The sequence below is a fragment of the Anolis carolinensis genome, chromosome 3 (genome assembly GCF_035594765.1).
Source record: "Anolis carolinensis isolate JA03-04 chromosome 3, rAnoCar3.1.pri, whole genome shotgun sequence".
NCBI classification, from domain to species: Eukaryota; Metazoa; Chordata; class Lepidosauria; order Squamata; family Dactyloidae; genus Anolis; species Anolis carolinensis.
The window spans coordinates 33,348,985-33,363,954 of NC_085843.1; the positions used below are offsets into that span (position 1 = coordinate 33,348,985).

Sequence of the window (14,970 nt, forward strand, 5' to 3'; positions counted from 1 at the left end):
CTGTCTAGGAGCATGGTGGTATCTCCTTCTCTGGAGGTTTTTAAACAACGATGAATAGCCACCTGCGTGGTAAGGGGTTGGATTGGATGGCCAATGGTCTCTTCTTCTAACTCTATGATTCTATAATTCTATGTGTCTATTCCCAAAGTGTGAACCTGATTGTTTAGGGGAGATGCTTCACCATTCAGGATAAATTCAGATTCAACTACCTGATGAGATAAACCATTCAACAATATCTTTAGTCTGTTTATCCATCCATCCACCTATTATTGATCAATTCATCTACCTGTTCATCCATCCATCTAATTTATTTCTAGATAGATTGTTTAGGGAAAATGCTTCACCATCCAGGATAAAATGGGATTCAACTATCTAATGAGATGAATCATTCACCAATATCTATCTATTGTCTATTTATTTATTTATCCATCCATCCACCTATCTGTCAGTTCATCTACCTGTCCATCCATATATTCATCCATTCATTCATCCATCCATCTAATTTATTTGTAGACTAGATAGATTGTTCCAGGGAGATGCTTCACCATCCAGGATAAATTGGGATTCAAGTACCTGATGAGATGAATCATTCACTGGATCTGGCGCAGTCTGGCTTTAGGCCAAGACATTGAACTGAAACAGCCCTGGTCGCCTTAGTACATTATCTATGCCAGGAACTAGACAAGGGGAGTGTATCCCTGTTGATTCTCTTAGACTTCTCAGCAGCCTTCGATACTATAGACCAGGGGTCCCCAAACTAAGGCCCGGGGGCCACATGCGGCCCATCGAAGCCATTTATCCGGCCCCCACGGCACAAAGGCAGAAGGGGGTTGGGCTAAATGACCCAAGGGGTCACCTCTATTATTATTATTATCATTATTATTATTATTATTAACAACAACATTGAGGCTGGGAGGCCATCTATCAGGGGTGCTTTGCTTGTGCTTTTGGTGCACAAAGGCAGAAGGAGGTTGGACTCAATGGCCCAAAGGGTCTCTTCCAACCCTCTTTATTATTATTATTATTATTATTATTATTATTATTATTATTTTATGACACAGCAAACAAGATAGATATGCTGGATTTCATATCACAAAACCACAAGTCGAACACTTCCCAAGTGTCTAGGACTGTGTGATGTATTTTCGGATGATGCGCGCAGATCCCAGCAGGGTGGCCTTTTGCAGTTGGCAGGTCGTAATTTTGTCAATGTCTATTGTTTCCAAATGCCGGCTGAGATCTTTTGGCACGGCACCCAGTGTGCCCATCACCACCGGGACCACCTGCACTGGTTTCTGCCAGAGTCTTTGAAGTTCAGTCTTGAGGTCCTGAGAGCGGCTGAGTTTTTCCTGTTGTTTTTCGTCAATGCAACTGTCACCTGGGATGGCGACATCAATGATCCAAACCTTTTTTTTTCCACAACTGTGATGTCTGGTGTGTTGTGTTCCAGAACTTTGTCAGTCTGGATTCGGAAGTCCCAAAGTCTCTTTGCGTGCTCATTTTCCAATACTTTTGCAGGTTTGTGATCCCACCAGTTCTTTACTGCTGGGAGGTGGCACTTGAGGCATAAGTTCCAATGAATCATTTGGGCCACATAGTTGTGCCTCTGTTTATAGTCTGTCTGTGCAATTTTCTTATTTTGTGGTTTGTGATCCCACCAGTTCTTTGCTGCTGGGAGGTGGGACTTGATATTATTATTATTATTGCTTGCTGGCCAACTATAGTCCGGCCCTCCAATGGTCCGAAGGATGGTGAACTGGCCCCCTGTTTAAAAAGTTTGGGGACCCCTGCTATAGACCATGGCATCCTTCTGGGATGCCTTGTGGGAATGGGGCTTGGAGGTATTGTTCTGCAGTGGCTCCAGTCCTTCCTGGAGGGCCAGAAGGTGTTGCTGTGGGACACCTGCTTGGCCCCACAGCCATTGTCTTGTGGGGTCCCCCAGGGCTCAGTATTGTCCCCTATGCTGTTTAACATCTACATGAAGCTGTTGGGAGAGATCATCCAGAGTTTTGGAGTTCAATGTCATCTCTATGCAGATGATGTTCAACTTTATCACTCCTTTCCACCTGTTTTTAAGATTAGGTCCAGAACTGGTGCTTGGCAGCTGTGATGGTCTGGATGAGGGTGAACAAATTGAAATTGAATCCAGACAAGACAAAGAGACTCAGTCGGAAGGCCGAACAGGGCACAGGGTTGCAGCCTGTGTTGGATAGGGTTGCACTCCCCCCTGAAGTCACAGGTTCGCAGCTTGGGAGTGATCCTGGATTCATCACTGAGCCTGGAATCACAGGTTTCAGCAGTGGCCAGGGGAGCTTTTTGCACAATTAAAGCTTGTGTGCCAGTTGCGCCCAACCTTGGGAAGTCAGACTTGGCTAAGGTAGTCCATGCTCTGGTTAAGAATAGATTACTGCAACATGCTCTACGTGGGGTTGCCTTTGAAGACTGTTCGAAAGCTTCAAATGATCCAATGGGCAGAAGCCAGATTCCTCACTGGAGTGGCATACAAGGTGCACAGAACCCCCTATTACATCAGCTCCACTGGCTGCCAGTCTGCTAACGAGTACATTTCAAAGTGCTGGCTTTATCCTATAAAGCCCTAAACATTTCTGGTCCAGCTTACCTAACATATCTCCCTCGAAGATCCACCTCAGAAGTTAAAATATTCTGGGGAGGCCCTGCTCTCTGTCCTGCCTCCTTCGCAGGTGCGGTTGGTGGGAATGAGGGGCAGGGCGTTCTCAGTGGTGGCCCCTCGGCTATGGAACTCCGTCCCCAGCAAAATCAGAGCAGCCCCCTCCCTCCTGATATTCATTAAGAAAGTAAAAGCCTTGTTATGGGACCAACCTTTTGGCTAGCACGTTAGTGCAATATGAGTATATGGAATAATGTAATGACGCATGGAACGGCCTTGGATTTTGATTTTGGATGACGTGATTTTAATAATTGTTTTTAATATTGTTGTTTGATGTTGTTCATGGCATCAAATTGCTGTCTTTCTGTAAGGCCGCTCTGAGTCCCTCTCTGGGGTGAGAAGGGCAGGATACAAATGTAGTAAATCTATACACATAATAAGAGTGAAAAATCTGTATGTGTGTATGGAGGTGGCAGGGGTGTCTGCTCACACAGACAACCTCTGGCTTCCACAAACAGGTCATATTTCCCAGTGCTGAGGAGCCAACAATTCACTCCCTCCCAGGATATTGCAGGTTACAGCAAGCACATCCCAGTATTCAATGGCTGCACATTGCTTAAGTCGCATTGACCGACCATCTGTGCAGGGTTCCATACTTCGCACTTTAACAACACAACTGTTCAATGCTAAGGCTTCCTGCCAAATGGAACTATAGAGGAGAGTCTACTGAACAAGCCAATACCCGCCGCATACCAGTACTGCCATCTGCTGAGGAGTTATGAAGGTGGAGGCATTACTTTTCATTCAACCCTGTATCTATCTATCCCAGACATGGGCAAACTTTGGCCCTCCAGATGTCTTGGATTTCAACTCCCACAATTCCTAACAGCCTATCAGCCGAAGTTTCCCCATACCTGATCTATCAATTCATCCAATCTATCTTTAGGTAAAGGTTTAGGTTTCCCCTGACGTTAAGTCCAGTCATGTCCGACTCTGGGGGTTGGTGCTCATCTCCATTTCTAAGCCGAAGCGCCGGCGTTGTCCATAGACACCTCCAAGGTCATGTGGCTGGCATGACTGCATGGAGCGCCGTTACCTTCCTGCCGGAGTGGTATCTATTGATCTACTCACATTGGCATGTTTTCGAACTGCTACCGTGTTTCCCCGAAAATAAGACACTGTCTTATATATTTTTTTTGCTAAAAAGACACGCTAGGTCTTACTTTCGGGGGAGGTCTTATTTCACTCTCTTCTCCTCCACCACAGCTGCGGTGGAGGAGAAGGAACGAAAAAGAGCCACTGCCAGCCGAGGAGGAGAAGAAGGGCTCCTCCTTCATGGGCGGCAAAGGGGGCCGCCGCCATCGCAGCCGCCCAGGAAGGAGAGGAAGGGCTGCCTCCTCCCCTTCCCGGGCGGCGAAAGAGAGAGCCTTCGCCGCCGGGGAAGGGGAGGAAGAGATCCCTCCTCCCCTTCCCCGGCGGCAAACGAGCCCGCCACCGCCGCTAGGTCTTACTTTCGGGGGATGTCTTATATTAGACAATCCCCCAAAATCTCTACTAGGTCTTATTTTATGGAGATGTCTTATTTTCGGGGAAACACGGTAGGTTGGCAGGAGCTGGAGCTAACAGTGGGCGCTCACACCGCTCCCTGGGTTTGAACCTGGGACCTTTCAGTCTGCAAGTTCAGCAGCTCAGCGCTTTAACACACTGAGCCACCGGAGGCTCCTATAATCCATCTATCTGTAGATGGATTGTATTGTGGAAGGCTTTGTTTAGGAGAGACGCTTCTTCATCCATGATAAACTCAACTGGGATTCAGCTACCAGATGATAGGACCCTTTCGCCCCTGCCTATCTCTGCCTGTCTAGGAAGGAGTCTCTACCCATCTGAAGCCCCCTCCCCTTGCCCTGCCCTGCCCTCCTCCTGCCTTTGCCAAGCGCGGAAGGGGCACCAGGACCCAGGTGCGGGGCGAGGCGGTGCCAAGCGGAGTCAGGGGCGGATCTCGGAAACGCATCGTCGGGAGGGTGGGGACGCCATCCACTTGTCAAGAGGCAGGCAGGCAGGGAGGGAGGCAAAGAAGAAGAGGACCCGAAGGCGGCGAAAATAGGGTGAGTCGAGGGCGAGGGGTGGGGAGCCCTTCCTCCCAGGCTGCGCCCACGCCCGGCTCAAGCAGTGGGCGGCGGAGGGAGAGCCCAGGGTCTCCCCTTCTTCTTCCCTCCCTCCTTCCTTCCTTCCCTCCCTCCGTCCATCTCCATCCTTGTTTTTGTTAGGCTTCGCTCGTGGGGAGCCGGGGGAAAGTTTCCTTGGCAGCCGCGCTTACAGGAGTTGGGCATGACCTGCGTTTCCGCTCACCTTTGAGCCAGCTTTCCATGCGCCTTTGCTTGCCTCCTCTTCCCTCCTGGGGAGTTTGGACCCTGCCTCCTCCTTCTCTCCATCTCTCCTCCCCCTTCTCCTCCCCAGCATCCCTGTTGATTTCCCTCTTCTAAACACCACTGCCTCTTAGTAGTCATTCGTTTCTCTCCTCTGGACGGGTAGATTTATTCCATCCCTTCCATGGGAAGAATGGGCAGGTGGCTCCCCTCTCTTTGCTCTTTCTTCTCTTCTTCTTCTCGTGTTTCTTTCTCTGCCCCTTGGGTGATTGATGCCCACGCGCTCAGCCTGCCAGAGCAGGATTTGCCAGTTCCAGGACAACAAAAGCCATGGATTCTCCTTCCAGTTGGAGACATGATGTCTCCTCCTTTTTTCTCCTTTGAAGGAAAGTGGGGTGCCTTAATAGCTGCTGCCCAAAAATAGCTCCTTCCCCCAGGAATTCTTTGTTTATCTGGTTTGCTGTGAGTTTTCCAGGCTGTTAGGAATTGTGGGAGTTGAAGTCCAAAACACCTGGAGGACCGAAGTTTTCCCATGCCTGATCTATCCATTCATCCAATCTATCTGTAGATGTGTTGTTGAAGACTTTCATGGCTAGAAGCACTGGGTTGCTGTGAGTTTTCCAGGCTGTATGGCCATGTCCCAGAAGCATTCTCTCCTGATGCTTCGCCCACATCTATGGCAGGCCATCCTCAAAGGTTGTGAGGTTTTTTGGAAACTAAGCCAGTGAAGTTTATATAATAATAATAATTGTGTGACGTGCCAAAAGATCTCAGCCGGCATTTGGAAACAATTGACATTGACAAAATTACGATCTGCCACCTGCAAAAGGCCACCCTACTGGGATCTGCGCGCATCATCCGAAAATACATCACACAGTCCTAGAACACTTAGGAAGTGTTCAACTTGTGATTTTGTGAAACAAAATCCAGCATATCTATCTTGTTTGCTGTGTCATACAATAACAACAACTACTACTACTTTATTCTTATATCCCACCCCACCTCCCCAAAGGGATTTGGGGCAGCCTACATGGGGACCAAGCCCAGTGAAACAGAAATTAAAATACAACATCATGAAATATATTTACATAATATATATATCTGTGGAAGATCCAGGATGGTAGAAAGAACTCTTGTCTGTTGAAGGCAAGTGTGAATGTTGCAATTGATCACCTTGATTAGCATTATAGGAAACTAAGCCAGTAAGGTTTATTTATTATTTATTTATTTATTGACCTTATTTCTACTCCGCCTTTCTCTACCCCAAAGGGGACTCAAGGCGGCTTACATATGGCAACCATTAGATGCCTTAAAATACATACAAACAGAGACTTACAATCAATTAAACTTATAATTAATACATATTAAACATTTAAAACATTACGTTCATTATTAAAATCACATCATCCGAAAATCATAGTCCAAGGCCTTTCTGTCGTCAATTGTCCATAATTCCAAGTCTATTATTACACTGTACTAATCACCGAAAGCCTGGTCCCAAAGCCAAGCTTTTATTTTATATATCTGTGGGAGGTCCAGGGTGGGAGAAAGAACTCTTGTCTGTTGGTGGCAATTGTGAATGTTGCATTTGACCAGCTTGGTTAGCATTGAAAAGCCTTGCAGCTTCAAGGCCTGGCTGATTCCTAACTAGGGGAATATTTTGTTCAGAGGTGTTAGCTGGCTTTGATCGTTTCATGTCTGGAATTCCCCTGTTTTCAGAATGTTTTTCTTTGTTTACTGTCCTGATTTTAGAGTTTTTTTTCATACTGTTAGCCTGTTTTGTTCATTTTCATGGTTTCCTCCTTTCTGTTGAAATTGTCCATGTGCTTGTGGCTTTCAATGGCTTCTCTGTGTCTTCTGACATGGTGGTTGTGAGAGTGGTCCAGCATTTCTGTGTTCTCAAATAATAGTCTGTGTCCAGGTTGGTTCATCAAGTGCTCAGCTTTGGCTGACTTTTCTGGTTGAGTTAGTCTGCAGTGCCTTTCCTGTTCCTTGATTCGTGTTTGAGCAAAGCTGCGTTTTGTGGTCCCTATGTAGACTTGTCCACAGCTGCATGGTATACGGTGGACTCCTGCAGAGGTGAGAGGATCCCTCTTGTCCTTTGCTGAACGTAGCATTTGTTGGATTTTCATTGTGGGTCTGTAGATAGTTTGTAGATTGTGTTTCTTCCTCAGCTTGCCTATGGGGTCAGTGGTTCCCTTGGCCTTGATGTATGGTAAGAACACTTTTCCTCTGGATGGATCTTTGTCTTTACTCTCATGACTTGTTGTTTGTTTGTTTGTTTGTTTGATCAGTATCTAAATTATGACCACTTGGATGCTAATGGATGTTTGTCTCTCTCAAGCTTTGAAGACCAAAAAGTACTCTTCCTGCCATATCCCCTGTGCGCTAGCTAACTTATTTTTGGATACATTTTATATTTATGCACCTTTATAAATAGTGTGATCCATATTTGAGGACCAAAAAAGGAAGCAACTTCATCAGTAGCTGTTTCTAAGAATATTTTAATGCATATTACTAAATAGGGTAATTTTTAAGTGTTGTGTCTAGACTGTGCTCTGAAGCATCTTTATTTAGAAGTAAGTCTCAGTGAAGTTACTCTAACTTTTAAAATGTATATATACTGTGGTGCCAGTCTGGTATAATAGGCATGGTGAATTTCCTATATGTACTAACTTTTATACATTGCTGGATCAATAGACTTCTTTTTTAAAAAGTTAGATTCATAAGATTTCTAACATTGGGTTGCTGTGAGTTTTCCGGGCTGTATGGCCATGTTCCAGAACCATTCTCTCCTGACATTTCGCCCAGATGTTTCGGCAGGCCTTTGGAGATACAGTCATTAATTAATCAGCCCCAGAGGGTTTTTAATAATCTATCCCGTTTTTATTACGATTTTACCATTTATGTGTTTTAAATGCAATTTTTTATCCTGGATTTTTGTTTTAATTGATATATTGTATTACTGTTTTATCTTTTTATAGTGTGATTTGTATTATGTTGCCTATGTTTTGTTCTATGTTGTTTGGGCCTCTGCCCCATGTAAGCCGCCCCGAGTCCCCACGGGGAGATGGTGGCGGGGTATAAATAAAGTTTTATTATTATTTTATTAGGCCATCCTCAAAGGTTGTGAGGTCTATTGGAAACTAGGCAAGTGGGGTATATATATCTGTGAAATGTTCATTGTGGGAGAAAGAACTCTTGTGTGCTTGAGGCAAGTGGAACAAGCTTCTGGAACATGGCCATACAGCCCGGAAAACTCACAGCAACCCAGTGATTCCGGTCATGAAAGCCTTCGACAACACATTTCTAACATTCAATGGAGGTAAGAGTCTAATGGCGATGTTCTCATCGTCATCAACTCTCCTTTGTTTTATCCTTTGGTTAATTAAATGCAACTGCTAAATTGTTCAAAAGAATAATTTATAAGGAAGGAAGCCACTTAATGGATGTTGTCATTTCATGAGTGAATAATATTAACCTTTGGTGACATTAAAAGCTATAGATCAGTGCACCACTAGCCTCCTTGAAGATTGTAGGAAGGGCATATGTGGTGTGTAACAGCTATTGATGTGCACAGTAGGTTCAGACCTAATTGAATACCACATAGTCTAATATGCTATTAGACTAATATACTGTTAGGCCTGGAGTGGGAAACTTTTCTATGCAACTGCCAACACGCTTCACTGCTGGCTGGGCTTTGTTATTCACCCACACTTGGAAAGCAATACATTCTCCAGTTTTGTGTTGTGTTAAACATCTGCTTACAAGTGTCATGAATAAATATATGTACTAGAAGAGATTGCTCTCCTACACACACACACACCCTACCACTATCTCTAAGATACATAACAAATAAAACAATAGCAAAATACATTCACAAAACAATAGTTACATGAAATAACATATACTCCTACTGAATTGAAATCCAACAAAATATATATAATCTTATAATACTATTAGACTACACTTTATATTAAGAAAACAAGTTATTTCGCTGTTGTCACTGCTTTTAATATTTTCTATCACATTATATATTGTATATCTATATTACAATGACAGCATGGAAATCATTCATTGGTTCCCTACTGCAATCTTCCTGTGGGCTACATGTTTCAAAGTAGGGTGATGAATGAACAAGGGCAAGTGGGAATGACTATTATTTTACGTGTGCTACATCATATCCATAAAAGAACGTAATGCACACTGTATCAGTGTTGATTATATTTAGAGTTAGTAATACATTCAAGTTTAACTTAGTACCACTGAGTGTGAAATCAGTATATCCCTGTGGTAATTGAAATTCCTCAGAGATATATTGATTCCACACTCAGTATTACTGATTTAATCTGAATGTATTACTAAAACCGAATATAATAAACCCATAATGATTGAAATCTGTGAGCCAGCATTGTGCAAATGGTTTGAGTGTTGGACTACAGCTCTAAAGACCAAAATTCAAATCCTTGCTTGGCCATGGAAACCCCTGGGTGATCTTGGGCAAGTCATACTCTCTCAGCCTCAGGTGCAGACAAAGGCAAACTCTTATCGGAAAACGACTTGCAAAAAATCCTGTGATAGGTTCTCCTTAGGGTTCTCATAAACTGGAAACACTTGAAGACACCCAACAATTTAAATCCAACTTGGAAACCATGGAGAGGTAGCTTTATGTGAGTACTATATGACCAAAAAGATAGTCTAGCACATCTTTTTATATGAAGGATCTGTGGATTTAGTTCACAGATTGGATTTGTTATAAAAATGAGATGTTACATTTTTAAAGGGACTTCACAAAAACTATCTTAGTAATTTTAGTTTACAGAAGGGATAATAAGGCCCTTGTGAGTGCATGTAGCCCCATGGCTGCTTTTGCATATCTAGCCTCCCCCAATTCTGCCGAACAATCGATTTTAGCCACACACACAAAAAGAGTGACTTCTTTACTTTAGAAACACCCATTTAATTTTCAATAGTTTGCAGTCACTTCCACATTTGTTTGTATGGCTACTGGAAGCCCTAAGATTAGGTAAAGGTAAAGGTTTTCCCTTGATATTAAGCCTAGTTGTGTCCGACTCTGGGAGGTGGTTCTCATCGGCATTTCTAAGCCAAAGAGCCAGCGTTGTCTGTAGACATCTCCAAGGTTTTGCTGGCATGACTGCATGGAGCGCCATTACCTTTCTGCCGGAGCAGTATCTATTGATCTACTCACAATTGTATGTTTTTGAACTGTTAGGTTGGCAGAAGCTGGGGCTAACAGCGGGAGCTCATCCTGCTCCCTGGATTCGAACTGCTGATCTTTCGGTCAGTAAGTTCAGCAGCTCAGCAGTTTAACCCACTGAGCCACCATCAAAATTCTCCATTCTGATTCCAGAATAATTTTAATCTAAGTATAAGTTCCTTTTCTTCGGAAGTTGAAGGCTTCAGCTGAACAGAAAACTGGTGCATATATATAGTAATACAGTACTTAATTCTTCTAATCATAGCCTATTAAAAGAAATAGTGAGAAAAAGACTGAAAAAAATGGTGGCTTTCTGTCTACTGCTGTAGGTTTTCTTTGGATATTTGTAGTCAAGTTGTGTCTTTGCTGCTGACAGAGACCTCTTGATTTCAGCAAAGATTTCTATCATTAGGACGTGGAGAGTGCAATTTTTCAGTCATCCTCCTCTCCCTTGTAACCCCAGTCCTGTCCAAGGGTTGTGACACTATTTAGAAAGGCATGAGAGGTGGAAAGGTATCGCTGAAGAGCTATCACTCAAAATTGCAGTGAAAGAAAGGATGTTGCTAAAATTTATTTTCCGTTATTTTCTTCTCCACTTGATTAAAGAACTTTCCAACTGACACCACTCTTAATGCCACCCCCCACACTGCCTTTTGCATAATCATAAGTCTGTGCTTAAAAGTTAATCAGGATGAGGATTGCAATATACAGTAGAATCTCACTCATCCAAGCTAAACGGGCCGGCAGAAGCTTGGATAAGCGAATATCTTGGATCTTGGATAATAAGGAGGGATTAAGGAAAAGCCTATTAAACATCAAATTAGGTTATGATTTTACAAATTAAGCACCAAAACATCCTGTTATACAACAAATTTGAAAGAAAAAGTAGTTCAATATGCAGTAATGTTATGTTGTAATTACAGTATTTATGAATTTAGCACCAAAATATCACGATATTTTGAAAACATTGACTACAAAAATGGCTTGGATTATCCAGAAGCTTGGATAAGCGAGGCTTGGATAAGTGAGACCCTACTGTAGTTATGTATAATTCTAGTTCCATGTTGGCTTAGTTCTAGTTCTATGATGACAGGTTTAATAAGTACTCACTTTTAGTTTGACTGGAAACAAAATTAATAAGTTTGGATATTGCTTGGACACTGGAAGAAGTTGTAATTCAGCACTCTAGACAAAGCAGCACAGATTGATCATTTTAAAGAGAATTATAAACTCCAAAATATTCCAAAACTGTCACGCATGGCTGAGATAATGACAGCTTTGCTTTATGTATGCAAACTTTGTTTCCCGTACAAAATTATTAAACATATTATGTATAAAGTTACCTTCTGGCTATGTGTATAAGGAGCATAAATTAATTTCATGTTTAGACTTTGATCCTGTCTCCAGGATATCTCATTGTGCATGCATATGCACAATTCCCAAATCCCACAAAATCCAAAGTACTTCTGGTCCCAAGCATTTCAGATAAGAGATACTCAACCTGTATAGACAACAGGTTGCTGACTTGGGACAATTATTATATCTATTTTCAGACAATGTGTAGCTCTGTTTTTCTGCATGGAATAGAAAATTTGAATCATGACAACCATAGACAAAAATTATAATAAATTATTTAAAATCAGAGAACACAATTAATTACAGTAAAATTAAAATAAAGGACTAGACACTTCCTAGAGAAAGAGTATTTCCATCTGCTACCAAAATGATAACAAGCAAGTAACATTTTGTCACATGGAATGCCCTCAGGTGACCTGCATGTTCTCATGTGTTTGCACGTACGCACATGCACACTCATGCTCGAAATAGATTTGGCCAGGCAAAGCAGTGTCAGGGTGTGACATTTTATTCTTGTTACAGTAGCGTTCCAAAGTGCTGTTAACAGGCAGTCACAGATATAAGGGAAAGGAAAAGAGTGCATAGGAAGGTACAAATTAATTCATATTTGAACACTTCACTTGCCCCTGGTGAGCTGATATGAACTGAACCTGCTCCCATATATTTAGCTTCATCTCATGTTCTGAGTCTCAGTTACACAAAAAAGTGTGAAAAAATCCTGAGGCATAATATTGAGAACTGACTTTCATCTGTGAGAATGGACTGACAGCTGCAAGGAAGGAAGGAATTTGACTATTTTTCCTTAACAACATTTCATGCACTTCAGCTAATGACTTAATATTAAATTTGGTAAGATACTTAATATAAGTCTAGAACCTTCCAGGCATTAGAGATTTCTTGGGAAAATCCACATGCCATTTTTTTTCTTTAGAGGAGAAAAATACCACATTGAATATAAGACTCCTGCATGGCATTTTTATCTTTTGTTCGGATTCCCTTGCAAGTGCCAGAGCCGGAATAACTCCTTCTGTCTTCTGTACTTGAGAACCTATAGAGATTGTGACTTCAACTTTCTAGGGATCATGAGAAGTGCTCTGCGTGGGCTCCTACTCAGAGGATGAGATGCAAGAAGCCTTCCCATGGTGATGTGATTCCTCTTGCTTCGTTGTTCTGCATTAGAACAGACTCTGGAAAGGACTTGAGGGCACACCACAAGCCGTATATGGAGTGACCCAAATACAATCCATTAGCTCTGGTGTCTCATCTTCCCTTGCAGCCAGTATATTTAGTCAGGATACTGAGTGGGATTCCTTTGATTCATATACCTATACCAAGGATTTCACTGGCTACTATGCCAGAACTTACAACCCCCATATTATTTTCAGATCTTCCTGATCTCCCGAGTTTTGCACCTGCAGTTTCAATATTGTTGCCATAGTTAAGTAAAGGTTTTCCCCTGACCTTAAGTCTAGTCGTGTCCGACTCTGGGGGGTGGTGCTCATCTCCAGTTCTAAGCCAAAGAGCCGGCATTGTCTGTAGACACCTCCAAGGTCATGTGGCCGGCATGACTGCATGGAGCGCCATTGCTATATTGGCATTGAATCATTCCATGCTGCACAGGTGATTAAAGATTCTTCATCGATTGATTATGATTATGGCGTTTTCTGGCCAACTGTCAGAGGTACTTTGTTTGTGTTTTTCTGCATAGCAGGGGGTCGGACTGCATAGCTTTTGTGGTCTCTTCCAGCTCTATGTTTCTCCAGTATCACCATCTCTACTTGCCTCTTCCTTAGTCGATGCTGTATGTGGAAAATGTATATGCATATTCTGAACAAACGCATAGGAGTGAGGTTAACTTGTTGCCTACTCCAGAGCAGAAGGTGCAGCTAGACTTTACAGTCTGTAATGCTAAGTGTTTAACATCTTTGATGAAGGAGTCTTAACTTCTTCTATGCCACCAATGTTGTATCACATGAAAAATCTCTACCTGCATGCAACAAGAAGGGAAAAGATGTGTGTAACCTAATTTTGTTATTGGTATTAAATCGCTTTTTAAAGATCTGGGCAGAATCAAAAATTTATATTCTGTTCACAATAGCAGCTTTTCTTCTTAGTGTGGTACATATGCACTCTGCACACAGATAGTGTTGTGTTCTTTATTACTTACATTTCAGAGGTGAGCTGAAATTTTGAAAGGGTGTTCAAAGGCTAGGCCCTTTTGGCCCTGGCAAAAAGAAGTAATATTCTGTGTACTCTGTGTATTCTTTCTCCTATTGTAGTACTCATGCACTCAAAGAGTCATAGAATAATTGAGTTGGAAGAGACCATGCAGGAAAAGCACAAAGTATCCCTGACAGATGGCCATCCAGCCTCTGTTTAAAAGCACATAGTCTGCTGTGTTCTTTATTTTTCAAATGGACTGAAGTTTTGAAAGTGGGTTCTAAAGCTGGGCCCCTTGAGCCTTGACATAAAGGAAGTCATGTACAGGATCACAGCAGACTATCTGGCTCAGCTAAAATGATTCTAATTTCCTCTCTTTGGAGGCAGTTTGGCCTATTTACTGGAATAAGAGTCCCAGTGATCTGATAATCAGTACCTGGCGATAGCTTTCATTCTTATTGATCATTTTCAGAATAGCAGTGTTGGCTTATCGTGCTACAATAGAGTCTCACTTATCCAAGCCTCGCTTATCCAAGATTCTGGATTATCCAAGCCATTTTTGTAGTCAATGTTTTCTATATATCATGATATTTTGGTGCTAAATTCGTAAATACAGTAATTACAACATAACATTACTGCATATTGAACTGCTTTTTCTGTCAAATTTGTTGTAAAACATGATGTTTTGGTGCTTAATTTGTAAAATCATTTGATGTTTAATAGGCTTTTCCTTAACCCCTCCTTATTATCAAATATATTCGCTTATCCAAGCTTCTGCCGGCCCGTTTAGCTTGGATAAGTGAGAGTCTACTGTATTTGACATTTCTTTTGACATGCCTCACATGTTTTCCAAAATAATTATTTCTTTTCTTATAAACACTGTTTTGGTTTTGCCCAAGATCATTCAGATTTCTTACTGCCAGGTATAAAATATATAATGTGGCAGGAGCATGCTGTATGCGACTTGCCTAATATAAAGAAAGTGGTAGAGTGGAAAACTTAGTTTAGTTTATTATTAAAACAGTTTTGTAAATAAAACAAGTCCACGAAGACTACTATCTGGTAAAAAGAAATAGCAGTTGCCTATTTGGATTGGCCGGATAGTAGAGTTGTGCATTTGGGGTAAACCTTGCCCTATTTCATGTTCCGGCTTTCGGGGGGGAGGGATTCGTTTGTTGGGAGCCTCCCGAAATCGGGAGGGCAGATATCTTTTTTCACTCTGGGGTGCTGACAGATCCATT

The 14,970-nt window shown here is 42.3% G+C and overlaps 1 protein-coding gene across 1 annotated transcript in view; it reads left to right on the forward strand.

Annotated features, from left to right (window-relative positions):
• Positions 1-4,618: 4,618 nt before the first annotated feature.
• fry (FRY microtubule binding protein) overlaps positions 4,619-14,970 on the forward strand; it is a 286,727-nt gene continuing 276,375 nt past the window's right edge. Inside the window, exon 1 of the mRNA XM_008107925.3 lies at positions 4,619-4,734. The gene's annotated coding sequence lies outside the window, so the exon portion shown is untranslated. The remainder of the gene's footprint in view (positions 4,735-14,970) is intronic.